The sequence below is a fragment of the Silene latifolia genome, chromosome 2 (genome assembly GCF_048544455.1).
Source record: "Silene latifolia isolate original U9 population chromosome 2, ASM4854445v1, whole genome shotgun sequence".
In the NCBI taxonomy this organism is placed as follows: domain Eukaryota; kingdom Viridiplantae; phylum Streptophyta; class Magnoliopsida; order Caryophyllales; family Caryophyllaceae; genus Silene; species Silene latifolia.
The window spans coordinates 154,454,817-154,472,164 of record NC_133527.1 but is presented as its reverse complement, the minus strand read 5'-3'; the positions used below and the strand labels follow the sequence as shown (position 1 = coordinate 154,472,164).

Here is a 17,348-nt window from a genome sequence, read left to right as displayed (position 1 = left end):
TGCCTAAATTTTAATCACATTCCGTACCAACCGAGGAGAACCTACCTAATGGTACTCCCACACCACAACATTTAACTGGAAATTTTATTGCCAAATCCGCATTTATCCAATTAGTCGAAAGAAGCCAATTTGGGGGGATGCCTAGTGAAAACCCTCACTCTCACATGGAGACTTTTTGCGACTATTGTGATGCGATTTCTCAAACCGGTGTAACTCAAGACCAAATTCGATGGGTCTTATTTCCTTTTTCTCTAATTGGCACCGCAAAACAATGGTTGAAAGGCCTTGATAAGGCTACTCTCCGAATTGATTCTTGGAAGAAATTGGCTCTAGCTTTCTACAAAAAGTTCTATCCACCGGAAAAGACTAACATGCTAAGAGCTCAAATTACGGGCTTTAAGCAAAGAGATGAAGAATCCTTATATGAAGCTTGGGAGCGATTCAAAGGAATTTGTCGCTCATGTCCTCATCATGAACTTAGCGAGTGGTTCTTGGTACAACAATTTTGGAACGGTCTTTATGAAGACTCAAGAAACATTCTCAACATGGGATCAAATGGAATGTTCACCGAAGTTGACGACAATCAAACTTGGAACAAGATTGAGGAAATGGCGGTCCATAATTCACAATATAGTAGACCTCGCAAGGCTACTAGAGGAGGAAAGCATGAAGTAGACTCTATTACTCAGTTGGGTGCTCAACTTAGTGCTCACATTGATGCCATCAATTTGAAGTTCGAAAAAGCTATGGCTAGACTTGAAGAAGCCTCAAAATCACCAAAGCAACATGTTAATGCCATGACGGCATCTTCATCAATCCCAAGTGGGATATGTGAGAATTGTGGAAGTTTGGGACATGACCAAAGTGAATGTAAGGGAACAAATGAACAAGTGAATGCTTTTCAAGCATACAAGAGTGGTACCCCTTATTCAAATTATTGCAATGAAAACACCAAATTCCACCCAAATCTCTCATACAAAAGCCAAAATGTTCAAAACCCTCAACCAACATACACCCCACCTCCCATGTGAAACCAAAATCAAAGACCCTTTTACAACCAAAACCAAGGTTACCAAAATCAAACTCCATACAATCAACAAAATGACCAAGGTTTTGATATTCAAAAAGCGGTCCTCCAAATGCAAAAGAATCAACAAGAGTTTTTCACTCAAATGCAAAAGGATAGTCAAGCAAAGGAAATCACCATCAACAACATCCCAGCCCACACCAAAATGTTGGAAACCCAATTAACTCAACTAGCATCTTCAAGCTCCCAAAGACAAAAGGGGCAATTACCACCTCAAAGTAATCCCCCAAGACATGAAACGGTTAGTGCCATTCACTTGAGATGTGGTACGAGGTATGAAGCACCGGAGAAGCAAGTTGAGGATAAAGTTGTGAAAGCTAGTGACAAAGAAGAAGTTGTGCAAAATTCCAAGGATGGAGAACCATCAAAAGAAGAAGTTTCAAAGAAAAATGAAGACAAGGTCAAGGAGAAGGAGCCCATTATGATTAGACTTCCTTTTCCGAGTTGTAAAGCCAAGCCCAAATTTGATGACCAACTTGGAAAACTTATGGAGATTGTGAAGAATTTGGAAGTCTCGATTCCTTTCACGGAATTAATCAATCACGTGCCGGCCTATGCAAAATACATGAAAGACATCCTTACGAAGAAGAAGTCGATCCAGAAGATTGAGACTATCGCCTTCACTAAGGTGAGTAGTGCAATACATTAAGGGAGTTCACCTCAAAAACTTAAAGATCCAGGAAGCTTCTCAATACCGTGTACCATTGACGACACCACGATCAACAAAGCCTTATGTGATCTAGGGGCTAGTGTGAGTGTTATGCCGTACTCGGTGAGTAAAAGGTTAGGGATGAGAGAGCTTAAATGCACCAATATCACACTACAAATGGCCGATAGATCAACGAAGACACCATTGGGGATATGGGAAGATGTTCCCGTAAGAGTTGGGAAATTCTTCATCCCGGTGTAGGGGTGTTCATTGGTCCAGGACCGGACCGGACCGGACCAAACTCTCTGTACCGAAGACCAAAGAAGGGTTAAGAGGTGGACCGAGGACCGGACCATATTAATATTGGTCCGGTCCAGTCTGGACCATAAAAATACGTGGACCGGACCGGACCGGACCAAAGTAGACCAAATATTATTATCATTGACATGTTTTAGCATATAAAACTAGAACTCGAGAAGTTCGTAACGATCAAAATAAACAACATTATTTTCTTACTAGATTTAACTACATAATTACACATATTATAATACGTATAAACAAAGTAGAAAGTAAAATCAATAATATTACGATTTAAAAAATTCTTTTCTTACATAACTTCGGTCCACGGTCCGGTCCGCGGTCTATTCGGTTTGGTCCAGGACCAGACCAAAGACCAAAGTAGAGTAAATAGGTGGACCGTGGATCGGACCAAACAAAATTTGGTCCGGTCTGGTCCGGACCAAATGGTTCGGTCCGGTCTGATCTTTGGTCCGGACCACTGAGTGAACAACCCTATCCCGGTGGACTTTGTCATTGTTGACATGGAAGAAGACTCCAATATTCCGATCATTCTAGGTAGACCTTTCTTGCACACCGCGGGTGCGGTGATAGATGTGAAGCATGGAGAGTTCACTCTAGAAGTGGGAGATGAGAGCATAACTTTCAATCTCGATAAGACCATGAGAGCTCCTCGTTTACATGAACCATGTTTTATGGTTGATCATTATAGCCGGAAGGATGATAGGAAGAAGTCGGAATTCCAATGGAAAAAGAAAATAGATGATGCTCCTTTCAAAGAGCAAGGAAATTGTAACAAAGAGAGCTTGAAAAGCTCACCAAAGTCAAGCAATGAAGAAGATGGCCTCATTGGCCAAGACAAGAAAGTGGGAGAGTTGTCTCTATCAACTCAAGAGATCTTTAGTGACCAAGTAGATGAAGTTTGTGGTCTTTGGGACGATGAATTTGAAGGGATTTTCAATCCCTACATTGGTAATGCTATCGATAAAGACCAACATGAAGGACAACAAGGGCAAAGATCTATTGAAAATCTTTATCATGACAATGAACAAGCTTTTGACTACTTCTTTAAAGTGTTGAGTAACATCAACAACACCTTAGACATGCCCCCATGACATCTCACTAAGGATGAGAGTTTGGCGGAGTCCTCTCCAAACCACCATTTGTAAATATTTCTAACTCCCTAACTTGCATTTTAATTCTTACATTGCATTTTTTTGTTATTTTTGGATTTTTATGCTTTGATCAAGATATTTATCATTTTTGAGAGAAGTGAGGGAGGGACTAATGATTTTATTGATGTGTAGTGCTTTAGCTTAGTGTGGGGATATCAATTGCCTAGGCTACTCATGCCTTTGTAAGTAACCCTACAATGAAGAACACGAGATTTGAAGAATGAAAATGGCACAGGATATGCAAGTGCATGGATGGAACTGAATCCAGGTAGACTAGGAGGAATCCGAGCGTCCTTAAGGGGAATCCGCTCATCTTATGGGAATCCGAGCATCTATGGGATAATCCGTCCGTCCAAATGAGCTGCAAAATTGAAAATTTTGGTCTGTTAGAGAATCCGAGCGTCCCAGCAAAGAAGACGCTCGTCTGAAAGAATCCGCTCGTCTTTGCAAGAAGACGCTCGTCTTTTTGCCAGTGCAGAATAAGAAAAGTTCCTGTAACAGAATCCGCTCGTCTTTAAGGAAATCCGCTCGTCCTGGAACTGAAGAATCCGTTCGTCTTCGCTAAAAGACGCCCATCTTTAGGCGAGATTTCCTGAACCCAGATTGAGCAGAATCCGAGCGTCCCGAAGGGAATCCGCTCGTCTTCCCCCTGCAGATTCAAAATTTTGGGTGTTTTAAATACCCCTTCCCACATTCATTCATTCATTCTTACATTCAAAACACTACCCATAAACCCCAAAACCCCAAAACCCTCATCCTCTCCATCACCAAAACAAGATTTCCTCAACCAAATTCAACAAAATCAAATCCAAACTTCCTTACAACAACAATTAATCACTCCTTTTCCAACAATAATCAATCCAAGCACCAAAATCTTCAACCTTTGAGTCGATTTTTGAAATACAAAGGAAAATCCTTTCATCTTAAAATCGATTTGGGTATAGTTGGAAATTGAAGATTTTTAATCTTTTCTTGGTATAATCATCAATGGCAAGAACAAAAGGGTCAACAAAGGCACTCAAGGCAAAGGCACTCTCAAAAAGGCAACAATGCCTTCAAGCAAAGAAAGCTTCAATGGCTATGGTGGTTGCTAGTGCAAACTTGGAAGTTCAACAACAACAAGATCCTCCCTTGGAAGCAACAACAACAACAACTCCGGAAATTGCTCAATTATCAAACTATCCGGAGGTAATTTTCATTTCTAACTCCCATAGGGATACATTTGCCAAGTATGCTAAGAAATCCATTCAACCCACCAAATTCATATGTGAAAATGCCTTGAACAAATTGGGTGTCCTTGAACAAACAAACGCCTTCTTTGAAGCCATGGGGTTGGGAAAATTGTTTACTACAAGATAATTGACATGCCCCTCCCTTACCTTGGAATTCTTGAGTTCATTGAAAGTGACTAAGGTAAAGACTAGAACATATATCGAGTTTCGCCTTGCCAATGTGAATAGGTGCATCACCTTTGATGTTTTGAGTAAAGCATTAGGTCTTAGTGATACACCTCGTTATCATAAGATGTCCGAAAAGTATGACCCCGCTCCTCTTTGGGAGGCGATTTCCGGGAAGAAATTTGAGAACTTTCATGCTTGTTGCGCTCTATTAGTCCACCATCCGGGCATTAGAGTGTGGCACAAGGTCATCGGGAATACTATAATTGCAAGAAAAGACATTAATCACTTTACAAAGCTCGATTTTGTTCTACTTGAGTCGGCCTTAAATGTTGGAAGTAATTCACTAAGCCTTACAATGCTCTAAGGCTTTTGGTGGAAAGATGGCTCAATGTTGATTGTGGTAAGGAAGGCACCACTTTTATTGTAAATGGAGGTCTAGTTACTCTCTTGGCCAAGTACTTTGATCCAAATTTCAACAAGGATAACACCTATGTGGCGATCAAAGGGGGTCATCTCATTGACATGGATGCCATGATTAACAAGTACAAGTGGGTCAAGCATAATCCTCTTGACACCAACTGTGGGTGGCTCACCAATGATGCTAGATCTTTCACTTTGCCTTCCAAGATATGCCGCTTGAGTGCTCATTGAACAAACTACCTACTTTCACTCTCAAAAGGCGCCGAGTACATTATCCGTCAACAAAGGGGCGAAATTGAAGAGCCCTCCTCCTCCATTGTCACACCACCCTATCCATTCAAATATCAAGAGTTCAAACCCGAAGGTGTTGAAGTGGGCAATGACTACATGACTCTACTTATGTAAGAGATGCATAAACAAGCTTACAATGATCGAGTAGATGCATACTTGGCCCAATATCCACCCCTCCTTTATTTAGCTAGGCAAGGACTACTTGATACTTCATGTCCTTTGCCTAGTTGGGCGGATAGGGAAGTCTTATTTCCAAGCACATCTAGGGGTGAAAGACCGGGTGAAGATGAGAATGTCAATGATGAGGTTGATGATGATAACGGTGTCGATGAAGAGGTAGATGATGATGAAGAAGAGGCTAATGAAGATGATGAAGGAAGTGAGCAAGGAAGTGAAGAGGGAAGTGGTGATGAGTCCGCTTCTATGGAGGAAAATGATGACAATGATGATATGGTGGGGGACTAGCAAGCTTTGGAGGCTCCTACCCTCTTGAGGTTTGTCTAATTCTTTCTTTGTTTTATTTATTTTTATCTTGATCATAGTTGGAGAGTCCTAGCAACATGAGGACTAACACCTCGGCCCCATTGAGGTGTTCTTATTTTATTGTTCCCATTTGAAAATCCAAAATGACAATATATAGTTTCATGCATTGCATCTTGTGTGCATGAACTACCCCCAACTTTAGGACATTAGAAATAATGTCTATCTCGGTTTGGGGAAGTACATGCATACGCAACGGGAGGTAATATAAATTACGCTCTCTGTCATAAACAAAAACCCATGCATCATGTAGTGTAGATTAGTATATCTTGCATTTAGTATAGAATTCATGCATCATGTTTGCATAAATTCCCATCATTTTGACCATTGAGGACAATGCCCATATTAGTATGGGGATGGGGAATTCTAACTTAACTTTTATTCAAAAAACCTAAAAAAATCAAAAATTTCGAGAAAATCAAAAAAATTGAAAAATTTGAAAATCCAAAAACAAGTTCATTTCCTTTATAGTGTAGACTTGTATATATTGTATTTGTTCTATCCTTGTTCACATTGATCGACTACGCCACATCCGGGACATGAGGATATTGAAGACCGCATGGTATGATCTTTTCAATCTCCTTTTTCCTCTTTATGTTAATGACTATGTGGCTTTATTTTGATTGATGCGGTATAACAATGTGAATTTAGGACTTGCATTTAGTTTATATGGCATATTAGTTGGTAGAATCATTTGCATTAGGATGTATATATGTTAGTTGCATCATGGCATGTAGTTGCATGTTAGAAAATTTTTGTGAAACCGTCTACTTGGGAAGCTTGACAAGTGTATACAGGCCCTAGTAGATGCTTTTTCTTCTTAAGACTTTGCTTGTTAGAATACTTGTAAAACACCCTAGGATGTGTCATGCTAGTATCCTTTGACCCATGGATTAAGGCCTAGTCAAGTGTACCTTGTGGTGTGATAACTCCTTGGCTATCGTTTATTCCAAGGTGACCCTTGAAACCATGCATCCATCATCCATGTTCTACCACATTTTTGTCATCAAAGGGAATGGGCACAAAAAGAAATTGATTTCAGTTCAATGAAATGAAAAGTGAAAGAAAGTTTGCAAAATGCATAAAATGAAAAGAGGAGCAAAAATAGACTCCTAATGCTTCAAATATAAGGCACTCTCACTACATATGGGGTGACTTTGAAAATGTTCAAAAGAAATGCAAAGAAAAGTTGAAAAGTTGTCAAGTGTTGAAATGCCAAACATCAAAGAAATGGCAAAAGAAAGTGTTCTCAAATGTCAAATGCCACAAGAAATTAGGGGGAAAAACAAAAACAAAAGCAAACTCCCAAAATGAAACTCAGTTATCTATTGATCCCTTTATCCATCGTATCCATTTTTGTGCATGGTAGAGAGGGGACGACCCTTCTTCTTGTCTAGGCAAGAGGGGGAATTCCGCGATCCTCCAGTGTTTCTAACACCATAGAGAGCCTACTCTTGACAAAAGCATTTAACAATTGAGGACAAAGGTACCCTAGCTTGACACAATTTTGAGGTGATTTATTGGTATCCTTCTAGGCTTAGTAGTTTGAAGAAATTGCATCTATGAAGGAGTGTGTACCCTTGAATTGCTTCCCTTGTAGATAATTTCCGCCACTTAGATGAGGAAAGTGGCTATTCTTTTTGTAGATGCATCCATTACTTGATTTTATGTGCTTTAATGTTTGGATGTGTCACCATTTTGGCAAGACCCACCTTGCCTTGCAAGAAGGCATCCTACCTCATTGTTGTCTTGTTGTGAGTTGAAGGGGCGGAGTGAGACCCGCTAATTATCTCATATCGGCTATGCTATTAGGTTAGTTTAAATAACGGTCCTAGTCTTTGTCACCTCTTTACTCGGGACGAGCAAAGGTTCGGTTTGGGGATATTTGATGTGGCCATAATTAGAGTATATTTAGTCCCCGAATTAGCCTTGTTCCCATGCTTTTTAGTGCATATTTGGGTCATTTATTGTCTTTAGTCCTTCGTTTTGCATATTCTTCGAGGTTTTGTTTCCTTGGTAAATTGATTGAATTCAATGACCAAGCATCAAAGAGAAGACAAGATTAGAAGGCCTTTGTACATACTATAGTAGATGGGCAATGATGAGAAAAGATCCTTGCATCCCCGAGGAAATCCTCAAGGATTTTATGAAGAAAAAGGAAGAAAAGAAGAAAAAAAGTAGTTGTAAGACAATCCGAGCGGATTGTCCACAAGCCGCCCGTCCAGCAAGGGCAATCCGAGCGTCTTCCCCAGCTGGACGCCCGTCCAGAACCACCACAATCCGCCCGTCTTCCCTTGAATCCACTCGGCCAGAACCTCCACAATCCGCCCGTCCCATGCCCTGGACGCTCGGATTGCGTGTCAGCCTTTTCGTCTTCTACACATTTCATGAAGGATGCGCATATTTTTCTAAGACCGGCAAAAAGAAGACCGGAGTCTCCCTTGAGACCGGCGATTCCTCAAGGACTTAATCGTCATTTAAGCCCTTAGTAAACCCTAATCTATGTAACTAATCCCCACTATAAATACCCCATTAGGCTAATTAGAAGATCATGTTCTTCTTAGCAATCTTTAGTGTAGTTAATATCAATCAAATCTCTCTTTAATCTTGTAATCAACATTTAATCAAGTCTTAATACAAGTTTCATTTCCTTGATATCTCTCTTGTTCATCCTTTGTTTTGGGTAATTGAAGATTATTTGGGTTATTATTGGGAGATTGACAACCTTCCAATCAATCATCAAGTAGTTCTATTATTCTTTGCTTTATTATTGGAATCCTTAGTAGGTATAATTCTCTTAATCCCTTTTTAATTATATTTAATTATTTTCATTTATTCATCATGTTTTACTTTGTTGGTATGATTGACAACCTTGCTAGCATGCTCAACATGATAATGAGTGAGTAGTTTCCTTAGCTAGGATTAATGGGTAATTAGGGGAAACCAACATGGGGGATGATTCATGCTTAAATTAATATGTTTTCATAGTTTATTTGCTTGCTTGTTGTGATCTCAACTTATGCACATGTTATGTTTGATGAAATGCGAGCCTATGAATCCTTCCATTTTTTACCCATCACCTATCTTTTCAATGAGACTTGTAAGACATAAACCAACTCGAGTCTCATTAGACCATGCATATAGTTGAGTAGGGAAGATTAAGTCGACTTGTAGGTGTTGTACAATCTAATCGATTTGGCTCCGGGACCCAAACTTTCCTAGGATTGTAAGATATAAACCAACTCGATCCATCAGAACAATAATTGCTTGCTTATAATTTGAGAATATGTTTGTATGATCAATTCCCATGAATCCCCTATGACCCCATGACACCCTAGTGCCTTTTATCAATTGTTTACATCCCTTTTTAATCATCTTGCTTGTTTATTTTCATTGCTATTTAGTTTATTGATCTTCTACCTCAAACCCCAAATTGTGATACCCTTAGACACCGCTAGTTGCAATTGAAAATCTCATCTCAATTCCTGTCCCTTGGGATCCGACCTTTACTTGCCTCTTTACTAATTGTAGTGTTGTTTGTGAAGTTATAAATTGTGTTTTGGTCTAGGTGCTCCTAACGACAAGTACCGAAAACTAAACCTCACAAGGGAACACGACCAATTGTTTAATGGATGAAATGAGGATTTGATGATGACTTGTTTTGATTATGAGCATGAAAGTACTTGTGAATCGATATTGATTATGTGGTTGGATGTTTTGTGATAGTAGTATCATCACTACTACAAATACATGCTATAACTACGGGTAAAAACCGTTGTTAAAACAAAAAGCGGACGTTGTTAAAGCGGCCGTTGTAAAAGGTATTTACTACGGTTATGTTATTTACTAAAACCGTTGTGGAAATTATTCACAATGGTTAAAAGCCGTTGTTGCGAGTAAGTCGTTGTGGAAAGTTTGACAAAATTTTGGTGGGAAAGATATATTGGTTACAATATAAAAAACTGTTGTTGTATCTTTTCCACCAAAATTGTGAAGACTTTTAACAACGGGTATACGGAACATAACCGTTGTTGAAATTGTTAGTAACAACAGTTCTTCTTTTAAAACCTGTTGTTGAATATTATGCGCGGGTATTTGTGAAAGGTATTTACAACGGTTCTTCTTTTTAAACCTGTTGTTGAATATTAGCGCGGGTATTTGTGATAGGTATTTACAACGGTTTTTTTTAGTAACCGTTTTTATTACTTTTTCGTAATTTTTTTTTAAATTAAATTTGTTTCATGCCATTCAAAATCCTGCATATATCAGCAGCAGTATAAATCACAGCTGGGTTCATCAGAACTCAATAGATACAATTCAACCACAACAGCAGCATCATACTTACAATTTGTTTCACTTTCAGATTAATTCATACTAACAATTTGATCACTTTACATGAACTAAGATTCCTAAAACTGTGCATCCCCCTAGCTCTATCTACAAAGATCATTCCCTAACTTCAACAAAAAATTTACTAAGCTGGTCTAAGCTCTAAGTATCATGCATTTAGTCTTCATTGCAATGTCCTAAGACGTATTTGCCCAACAAGTCCCTTACCTCGTCTATTTGGTGCCTTTTGTACTCAGGTACTTGTGGCGCGTTGATTACATACTGCGGAAAAAACAAAGACAAGACATTATTGATTGACAGCAGCATTAGTATTGTTCATTAGTGTAACAACATACATTCAGCATAGCAACATCATGGTATAGCAGCAAGCAAGACAACATCAACTCTAATTTAAAAAAAGTAATAAACACATTATTAAATTACTAACCTTTTATGGAATAAGGATATATCTTCGCGTAATAACCTCCAACATGAACCGACAAACGTAGTATCCACATTGTATGCTATCCGGCTGGCGAGGGACCTATTATTACATAAAAAACGAAGAGACGAGAAGGCCCACATCAGAATCTTGCACTTTAGGTGATGTATGAGCTTTTTGCTATAAATAAAAATTGAAACTTAATGTTATTATAAATAAATCAGTATTATAAACTTACTTAATAATCAAACCCTTAAAAGTCTCGCTTGGTTCTCTATGCAAAGAGTCCAACCAAAAAACTTTCTTCTTGGTCGGCATGATGGCTGCTAGCACCCAATGACTCCTACATCAAGAGACATCATCATTATTAACAAGTACATATATTAGTTATGAAAATGCAATTGTAGGTGGAATCGTAATATTAATTTGTTTAATACTCGATTTCATTATAAGGGGCAAAAATGAGCTTTTTGTTTGTCGCCAATTCCCGAGCAATATAATCTGCCAGATCTTCGTACGAAATCAACGTGATATGCATAGATAAAATATAGGGGCACATGAATCCGTATAGATCACATGGAATCTTGTTCTCAGGCATCACTCTCGATTTCAAGAACCTACATTATTATGGTATTAATTCTGGTATTTATAACGCTATCTAGTCAGAAAATTAGAATATGAAATGATTTATTAAGAAACTTACTTCATCCAAACAAATAGGTGTTGGACATCAATCTCAAGAAGGCCAGCCCAAATGGCTAGCAGCTCCCATGACAGAATTGCTTCGCGCTCAATCCCAAAAATATCCTCATCGAGCGAAATATTTATCAATTGCTCGTTTGCTATGCGACGGTTAGCCTCCAAATACAGTTCCCTCATCGTCAGCGTTCTTACTTTTTGCATGTATTCGCTCCCAGAAAAATTAGTGGAGGTTATACTCCTAACATCTTTCAGTTCGGGGAAATAATACTTTTCTCTTTTTGTGCTACTACCAGCCTATACATGTAGATAAATAAAATAATAAAAAATCCAAAGGTAACATATCCTAGTTGGAGTAATAAAAATAAAAGAGTACTTAACTAAATACCTCATCAACCTGCTCTTTCAATGATGAGGCAGTAGTAGGCATGTCTGGGGACTTAGGCTTATCCGTCTTTTTTGTCCCCTACACAAAATTTCCATGCTTTTTAGAAATACAGAAAAAAATATAAATAAAGGGAGGTTTTTAAAAAAAATGGAGAAGTTAATTAAATACCTCATCAAGTTGTTGTTTTGACGAGGTAGTTGGCATGTCTGGGGACTTAGACTTATCCGTCTTTTTTGTCCCCTACACAAAATTTTCATACTTTTTAGAAATACAGAAAAAATATAAATAAAGAGAGGTTTTTAGAAAAATGGAGAAGTTAATTAAATACCTCATCAAGTTGTTGTTTCGACGAGGTAGTTGGCATGACTGGGGACTTAGGCTTATCCGTCTTTTTTGTCCACTACACAAAATTTCCATGCTTTTTAGAAATACATAAAAAATATAAATAAAGAGAGGTTTTTAAAAAAATGGAGAAGTTAATTAAATACCTCATCAAGTTGTTGTTTCGACGAGGTAGTTGGCATGTCTGGGGACTTAGGCTTATCCGTCTTTTTTGTCCCCTACACAAAATTTTCATACTTTTTAGAAATACAGAAAAAAATATAAATAAAGAGAGGTTTTTAAAAAAATGGAGAAGTTAATTAAATACCTCATCAAGTTGTTGTTTCGACGAGGTAGTTAGCATGTCTGGGGACTTAGGCTTATCCGGCTTATCCGTGTTTTTTGTTCCCTACAAAAAAAAATAACATATAAATTTAACATATAAAAACATTTAACATATAAAAATTTAACATATAAAGGTATTTTTCTAACCCCAACTGCTTTCGGTTGAGACGGAGACGAACGAGCCAGGAAGATGTGAGAAATAGGCCACTGGATGAAACTTCCAACCGCATCTGCCAGAATGGTAATGTCGTCACGAACTGGGACGGGCAGTTGAAATTTTTCATAGCCTTTAAAGACTTCAGTTATCTCCACTTTTCTATGATTCGGCAAAAGTGGTTCGCCATGAACCAATAAAGTTTCTGCTGATTTGGTGGGCAAGTCTACGAGACCCCGGCCAACACGCACAAGTTTCGGGGATTTAGGGTCAGTAAGAATAACTACCTTCCGGTTTATGGCCTAAAGAATACACATACATTATATATTATATCCCCAAATTTAATAAAATTCATATAAATTTCACTAAAGACTTCATGCATACCTTGCCAAAAACTGGGAACTGATTTGAAGGGGATGTATGCTGCTGTTTTTCATCAGCCGTCTTCTCAAGTTGCATCCCCTGATTATTGTCAGCTGTGGCGGATAACTCAAGTTGCATCCCCTTTTTAGACTCATTTACCTAATAAAATTAACCAATGGCACGATGTCAGAAGTTATAGCATTAGAGCTGGCAGAGAACACACCCCTGATCTTACCCAAAAAAAAGAAAAGAAAAATAAGGAAGTTATATATTTACCTTATTGGCTTTAGTTGTTAAAAATTCAGAAGCACTAGGTACCTGATCTTTCTGAATCTCGTTGACCGATACTTCCTCCTCATGTATTGCCAAGGTAGTAGTGTTCTGGGCCTCTTCACCAATCTGTTGTACCTTACCCCCTTTAATGACATCCTCCATCATCTTCAATTCTTCTTCGGAAGGCTTGCCTCCAGAATTCATCTTTAGTATCACGGATGCCAATAACTGAACCTGCGTGCCAAAAATGTAATGTTTAAGCAATTTGTTTAAAACAATAACACGTGAACTTAAATGAAAACAATAGAATAAATGGTACCATGTCAGCCTTCTTAGCCTTAGCCTTCCTTTTCTTCTTTTTCGGGGCAGTTGTCCCATAATATTTCGTGAATCCAACATGTAACGGGACGCCCCTCAATAGACCTGGATGTTCAGGTCGGCCGATCGCTCTAGCAAGAACGTCATCACGACCATTGGGAGTGAATTTCCCTTCACGTACCTCCTTCAATACCTTCTCCTATAATATATTAAATAAACTTCAAATTATATTTGTGACTAAAATAATAAAGTTAGTAATGAACTCGTCTTAATAAAATAATGCTTACTATGTTGGCCAACACTTCCTGATCATATTTGTCACACGGCCGAGATCCTTTAGGCGTGTGCCTTCTTTATAAGTTACGTGCCGATTCAAGTCGGTCACTCCCTTTGACACCTACACATTAACATGGTAACAGTTATATATATAAATGTGTATCAAGTCCAAGTGTGATTAAAAAAATCAAATAAACAAGGGGATGCTACTTACGAGTTGGTCTTCTATCAATCTGTAACCGCCTCAAGAACCATACCATAACCCCTTCTTGCATGAAATGTTAGCACGATTTCTTTTGCCAATGGCCTTCAAATTATATAAAAGCGCAAGTATATGAGATAATAAAAAAATTATAGAAAACTCATTAATTAAAAAAATGATAGGTAAATCATTAAAAGGCGTGGATACTTAACCTCAAACTTCTCACTAGCTCGAATCGCTTTGAAAATATCCCATTGTTCCTGAGTGATGGTGGGACACTTGTTTGACGGTGGGCTCTTACGCATCTCCCCCATCTCCTTGTCCACATACAACCAATACTTACCAACGTCACACTTCCACTGCCTTAAGACAGCTCCTGCCTTCTTTATTAAATACTTATCATAGCATTCGACAATATCAAAGGCTTCCTGCATCATCATATCATTCAATTTACATAGCATTCAATTTACCTCCAAAATAAAATGTTGTTTCGCTACATAAGTTATCATACCTTTATACAATCCAATAATAACTTCTCCAATACAGGATTCAAATTCCTCATTTCATCTAAATGGATAGGCACAAACTGTCTTGTTACACATCCAATCCAAGTGGATAAATCCTTCGTATTTGGACCAGTAGACAAACCCTTCGCGTTCCATGTTATACTAAGCGGTTTTTTAGCCGCTATAGCTGCAAGGGCTGCAGAGCACTTTGTAGCACCCCTCTCACCAGGCTTATTATCACCAGTCCTATTATCCTTTTGACTTCTTTTCCGTTTTTCACCCATGATAATCCTAAAACCCTAAATATGAATGAAATAGGAAATGAACAAAGACATGCAGAGTATCTAAAACCCTAACGAGGAATGAAAATTTAAAACAACAGTTTGAGCTTCTAAAATCCTAAAACCCTAATAAGAGTAATGAAGTAGATGATGCGGGATGATAAAGATAACAAAGAAGACGAAAAACAAACAGATGAAAAACAAAAAAGATGATCTTAAAACCCTAATGACGAAACACAAAAGTGAACATACCTGATGATGATGATGATGATGATGATGATGATGATAAAGAGAATGAGCAGGATGATAAGGGAAGGCGACGGAATCTAGGAGTCGGAAACTGGGCGACGGCCGGCAACGAGAATGTAGAAAGCGGGGGAGAGAGAATAAACTCAGGATACCAACGGTTGAACTATTATGTGTGTTTGTGCTGTGTTTGTGTGGTATGCTGTATACGTGTATGTGTTTGTAAATTAGTTTTTTATAAGACAAACTATTGACAACGGGTCCTTAAAACAAAAACGTTGTGATATGTTAATAACAACGGGTCAATAAAATTCAACCGTTGTAATAAATTTATGACAAGGGTTAAAATATACCCGTTGTAATATATTTTCACCCAATTTGCGCCAAAATGAAATGTATGTCTAAAAAAAGCATTGACAACGGGTAGAAGTACTACAACCGTTGTCACTTCCTATCTCATTTTTTAATCTAATAGACTAATAACAACGGTTTCTGTGTTATAACCCGTTGTTGAAAGTAATAACAACGGTTCCTGGGTAATGTCAATATAATCGTTGTTATTGTTTAACTCTTTTTTTTTTAAATTAATGTAATTGCATTACAGTCCAAACCTGTAACAATACAGCAGCATCACAACTGTAACAGCAGAAGCACTATATACTGCAACATTAATCAGCAATTTCAACAACAACATCCACATCTAATAATAAGAGCAAGAAAATAAGACAACAACAACAGTGCATACTGCATATATACAGGATTTACCATGCCAAATATTGGAATCTTTAACAATGAACATTGCTTCTATTGGCTTTTTAAAGCTACCAAAAGCTAAAGACAACATGTATACACTCCAGAAACACATCTCAAACTTGCTATAAATTCAGAAAAGAGGCATTTCATTAGCTCAGTATCCATTAGCTCCCCACAACTCACAAATAAACCATCAAATTACTGGTCTGAAAATGACTCAAAATGTTGGTCGTCCATATCACTGTGTCCTGATGAATGCCTCATGCCACATAGATATAGACAATGGAAAATTTGCTGCCAAAAGCTTTAATCCTTTGAGGAATAAGCTTATTGAGATGGGATACTCGGTCAACAGAATTAAGCCACAATGGGGGCCATGGGGATTCAAAGGGAGTCTACTCATTTAGTTTGGAATATCACCTGCACATGCAAAATCAGCATTTAAGCTTGACATGATGTTTCAACTCAGAGGTTATGGATGGAAAGACTGGAATGCTCCGAATAGATCAACACTCGAACCATACCTCTGGGTAGCCACAGGCGAGGATGCCGAGCTTCTGAAGAATATCGTGGACTATCTCCAAGTGCCATATGCGACCATCTTTGATGGGCAGCAGTCGGCCAGTTCAGAAAGCCTTGATGCCTACAACCAGGTTGTGGCTGTTTTCTAAGCAATGTACCCCTAAAACCCCTACAAAATGTGTCTGTGTTTGTGGCTGAAAATTCAAAGCAACGTCGTGTGTTATTTGTTGAGTGTCAAACTGTGTGTGTCTGTATCCGCCTATCATAAGCAGTGTCGTGGGCCTGTATGAAAAGGCTACTTAAATAAAGGTAATGTGTAACCCTGTGGTCTTTTAAGATTTCCAGTATTGTTGTATAAGTAGCGTCGAGAGTATCAGTGCTTTACGTTTGTTTTAAATATGCAGTTCCTAAATGCAAATCTGTTCAGTGGAGATAGTTATTTAAAAAAAAAACTAAAAGGAAGATATATATATTTAAAAAATAAAAATAAAAATAAAAGCTAATAACTTACATTATAGACCATCTCAGGATCGGGGACATTTCTTGGATGTCATAGTTTCTTCGTTAACCCAAATACCTTTACCATGGTCATCACTCATATAAATGCTTTCAGTTTCCTCATAATCAGTGTCAACATCGTCGAAATAAGATACAGTGGTAGATTGATCCATTCCCTCAAAAACGACATCTTGATAATCATCACCATTATCGGATGCACTACTCCTTCTACTCCTTATAGACAGTACAACAGACCACGTCTTATCCATATGATCGGTGACATAGAACACTTCTTTAGCTTGGGATGCCATTATGAAAGGATCATCCTTATTATTGCCAAACTTACCCAGATTGACCAACGTAAATCCCATATTATCCTTTCGGACACAATGGATGTTGTTATCAACCCAGTTACATCGAAACAAAGGCACTGTGAAATCAATGTAATCTAATACCAATATTTCTTGAATAACACCATAATAAAGGCATTTTCCCCAAATAGGCTTTTTATCTTTTGAAGTAGCAAAGGGCATTGCCTCAAATTAAGAACTCACACCACTATTTTGCATTGTG

At 38.1% G+C, this 17,348-nt stretch overlaps 1 non-coding gene across 1 annotated transcript; it reads right to left on the bottom strand.

The window, feature by feature from the left end:
* Window positions 1–371: 371 nt before the first annotated feature.
* LOC141645517 (small nucleolar RNA R71) lies at window positions 372–478 on the bottom strand. The gene has a single exon (XR_012544998.1). It is a non-coding gene; the product is annotated as a small nucleolar RNA R71 (small nucleolar RNA).
* Between the last annotated feature and the right edge of the window lie 16,870 nt (window positions 479–17,348).